This window comes from Corvus brachyrhynchos, unplaced genomic scaffold (genome assembly GCF_000691975.1).
Source record: "Corvus brachyrhynchos isolate BGI_N302 unplaced genomic scaffold, ASM69197v1 scaffold166, whole genome shotgun sequence".
Lineage (NCBI taxonomy): Eukaryota > Metazoa > Chordata > Aves > Passeriformes > Corvidae > Corvus > Corvus brachyrhynchos.
The window spans coordinates 3,002,702-3,007,176 of NW_008239671.1; the positions used below are offsets into that span (position 1 = coordinate 3,002,702).

Genomic DNA, 4,475 nt, shown 5'->3' on the forward strand with positions numbered 1-4,475 from the left:
TTCCTGCTGCAGAATTGGCCATTATGCGTAGATAAGGAACTTGTAAATAATCCATAACAAGTACTCCTGCAGATGAGGGAGGCCTTTAGAAATATCACAAACCACTCTCACATGTGCTATATATTGGAAGACTACAGCTTTCCACTTTTGACTCTAAGAGGATAAAAAGTAAAAATCTAACCTTGGGTTTTCAGAAAACATTATATACACACAAATGTGTATGTATTTGCTTTGACACACCAGAGACCACGATCCTAAATTTGGCCAAGCTTGTAGGATTCTTTTTATTCATTTCAATGGATTTCTACTCTTATGCTTAGTTTGGCAGGACTTAAAACTGTTACCTTTGATGGTTGGCCTTTAAAATCAACTTTTATGTTGAAGCCCATATGGGGCAGCACTGTCCTTGGTACATAAAGCACCAACAAAGAGGAGAATTGATCTAATTGAAGCCCCTTGGGACTAATGCTAATCAAGATTAATGAGTAAGAAGTGAAGAGTCCATACGAAGATGTGCAAGGGGTTTGGGTACAACTATAAATTGGAAAGGACCTGGAATGGGTGGAATTCATAGCATTTATTAGAATGATTACCACACACATTCACAAATCAGAACACATTTGTAAGAAATTCTGGGGACAGATCCCACTGACTGGGTAATGGAAGAAAAGAGCTTGTTTATAAAATTGAAAATAAAAGAGAAAATGTCTGATGTTAAGTGTCTAAGACATGTATCTTGCCTTGCCTATGACCTGCAGTCATTGCTGGAAACATTCGTAAAAAACTGGACAAATGTTGAAACTAATTATATATTTCCTCAGGAGGAAGAAAGGATGCTGAAAGACTGCTCTTGGGGTGAAGAACCAGCTGGTGGAGATCAAAGCTGTTAAAGAGTATGAGGTTTAAAAAAATCTTGCACAGATGAAGCAACAGTGGTTTATAACAATCACAAGAATGCTCTCCTTGAAATGTTGGAAGTTCATCTTTTGTTGGAGAATGTAGACAAATTAATAAGGGAAAGCATGTACTGCACCAGAAGAATAATGGTAAAATCTGAAACAAGATAAAAGCACAATGTGAGATTTACCAAAGTAACTGCTTGTCACATCTGCAATTTGTTATCTTCCTGTTTTAGCTTCATTTCATGAGAGAAAAAGCTATTTAATGATTCAAGAAGGGGAAAGGGTCAATAGCAGAACTGTTTTCTTCATATGACCTGAAGGTGTAGGGCTGGAATAAGGTAGAGGTTGAGTCTTTGAACTGAATATTTTTGAATATTTTAGAGCAAAAACCTATCAGAAGGATGGGGAGGAAGGTAACAGTCTATGAGATAATGCAGACAGTTGGACTTGCTGTGTTTATTGTAAGGCTGGAGGCAAAGGACTGAGTGCAATCAATGAGGCTGAGAAACATAAGTGTATAATTACAATTGCTGTAAATATAATTACAGAAAAAAATAAAAAAGATAAAACTCAACTGACTAGATCTTGGATCCAATTCCAAAATGAGCAGTACATTCCTTCTGAGAGTCATTTTTTAGATGGATGTAAAGAAAAGATACATGAGCAGAAGTGATTAAGTAAAAAATTATTTGGAAAAATGTGTCTGTGGGAAAGAAGTGGTTGGTGGTTTTTTAAATGTTCTTATGCAAGAAAAAGAGAATAACTAACTTGAAGTGAATTATTAAAGAACAGTAGAAAATGGAAAATGTTAACTTTATATTGCTAAATTTGTGATATTTACAAGTATAACTTCAATTAATCTTGTTGTAGTCACTCCATTTATAGCCCGTGGATGGACTTTTCTAGGACACAATTCCTTTCATCCTAATGAAGACATCTAAATTAAGCCAGATGAATTGCACTCAAGTAGTGATTCTGTCATCCCAATGAGTACAAAGAAAATTTAAATGCCTGCCTCATATGTAGATATCTACATTTGTAGGCATTTCAAGTCGGGTGATATGAATCTCATTCTAAGACTTTATTTAGGGTGGCACCAGTCACAAGTAAAGCAAAGGCATTAGATAAGAAAGGATTCTTAAAGTTAGATAGCCAGACCCAGATTCAAGCAATGGGATGAGACTGTCAGATAACAATATCAAACATCACCAAGTCAGAAGAATTTCTCCCTAAAATATGGACCTGAAGCAGAAAAGAAATATTAAGAGTGTCAAAAATGTTCATGTAAAAAGAAAAGGGGGGGAAAGTAGTGAAACGTTCATTTGATTGTTTATGTTGAGACCAGCAAAAATATACCAGTATCTTCACCAGGAGCTGAGGAACAGCTGGGTAATTAAAAACGTGAGCAAAAGACCAATTATTATTGTTATTTTGGGGCTTAATGACATCCCCCAGGGCAAAACTATTTAAGATGGGATTGGATCTATGTTGCACTTTTTTTCCCTCAGTATCCTTCCCATAGTAAGGAAAGACATAAACCTAGCATCAGTGGGTGAGTCAAAGCTTCCTCATCAATATTTTGTTTTCTATGTATGTGTAATATCTCTGTCTCCCTTCCTCTATCCTCCCAAGATTTAAAGGAGAGACAAGGAGACTTTAGGAGAGACAAGCAGCCACCATATCACAAAGAAATTTGGGAAAAGGGTGTGTAACTGTCAGATTCGTAGGGTCATACTTTGTTTGCATTATTATACTGGGGAAAAATAGAGATGTACTTAAAATTTCTCTAATGGGAAAGCTTCTTGCGCTTGGATTCCATTAGGCATTTGATGCAAACCAGATCTGCAGCAGAAAACGAATACCGCGGGACTTAACACCTTGAAAATTGAAGTGTAGAAAACAAATTAATGGATGCCTGTGGAGTGGTCTTCCTCTGGCAATGAGAACAGTTCAGTGCTGCAGTAAATTAGACCAGATTATTTCTCTGAATAGAACTTTATTGCAAATGTCTTCTCTTATTTTGTTGGTAAATAGTTTACAATTGGTTGTGATACCCTACAACTATGTTGTGCTTATTATTCATAAGAATTTGCCAAGAAAATGCACTTTTAAGTAATTTCCAATCTCTGAATCACTTGCTAGCTGCTTCTCAGAGGCTGTACTACAAAAACAGTCTGTCACATACTTAATCTGGGATTAATGGAATTTATTCTACACTGGACTTGGGGTCAAGCCACATTCACAAGTCTGTGTGCATTTTATTATGTTGGCTGCTCACACATTTTTCGGAGACTTGATTAGGTGACGAATACGAAAAAAAAAAGAAAAGAGAGGAGGAATGTACAATAAATAATGTCATTTGCTTTTTAAAATTAAAATTTAAAAAAGAAAATATGTTGGTTTTAATAACCTCTCAGGATTCAAGAACCTTTTTGCAAGTGGAAAGCACACGTTCAGATACAGACAAATAACTAACAACACTTTATGAATCAGGTAAATTGGATTTTGTCCTCTTTCCTGCAATGAATTCAGAAGAAACTAGAGCCCTATTTGGCTTTGATCTGGGAAAGTATAAAATAGGTAAACTTAAAAATTTGCTGCTTCAAAAATAAAACATGCACAAGAGATACAAGACGCAAGTAGAACAAAAGGAGTGAGGACATGATCTATAATTATATTTTTACTTAATAACTTCATTGTGAGGATCAGGCAGATTTTGTTACGGAGCAATAAATTACAGGGTCAGCCAGGAATAAACATGGAAGCCAAGGAATCCAGCCTGTTGGTGACAGACCAGCAGCTTCTTGAGAGCCAGTATCTCGACAGGTTTAGCTCTCCCTGGTGCAATAACTTACTTTTTCCTCTGTAAATCTATTTGCAAAGCTTCGGTGTCCTGGTACAGGTTCATTTCTAATGAAATAGAAATGAAGACTGCCCAAGGAGTTACAGTGAAGGTGTTGGGAGGATGCATCACCCACAGTGATGCCAGGTGCTGGGAAATGCAAGTGTAACTGCAGAAACAATACTCTGCACTGTCTTTGGAATGATTTCACTGCTCCTGGAGCCACAGTCTGCTCTTCACTTGTCCAGCCTGCACATTTTCAGGTGTTCAGCTTTCCACCTGCCTGCTGCCCACAGCTTCTTTCCCTGGGACAGTGGTCAATGTGGGGCACAGGGAAAACTGCTGCACAAGTCTAAGCAGGGTTTAAAAAATTCCACAAAGTTCTTTCCTTCATTGCTTTCACTCTGCTGATTCACAAGCTGAAATAATTGTGTTTTTCACATTATTCCTAAATCCTTATATTATCTGCTAAATAATTTCTGGTTAATTCCAAACTTGTACTTTTTTGCTACCATGCCCCTAAGAACTATAACTTCATGGATTCACTCATTCCTTGATCTCTCCAAAGGCAACAGGAGTTCCAAGTAGCTCAGTAGATCACAACAAAGGTTTTTGTGGTGTGGAATGGTTGAATAAAAACTTGTGTTTATGAAACTGTTGTTATTTTCTTCCTCAAAGAAATGATTCAACGATTCAAAATGCATGGACGGATGGGCCATCTCTTTATATTG

At 36.9% G+C, this 4,475-nt stretch overlaps 1 long non-coding RNA gene across 1 annotated transcript in view; it reads left to right on the forward strand.

Annotated features, from left to right (window-relative positions):
- The window catches only part of LOC108448660, a 53,944-nt gene extending 51,793 nt beyond the window's left edge, over positions 1-2,151 (forward strand). The window contains exon 4 of the long non-coding RNA XR_001864622.1: positions 822-2,151. This is a non-coding gene — a long non-coding RNA (uncharacterized LOC108448660). The remainder of the gene's footprint in view (positions 1-821) is intronic.
- Positions 2,152-4,475: the final 2,324 nt, after the last annotated feature.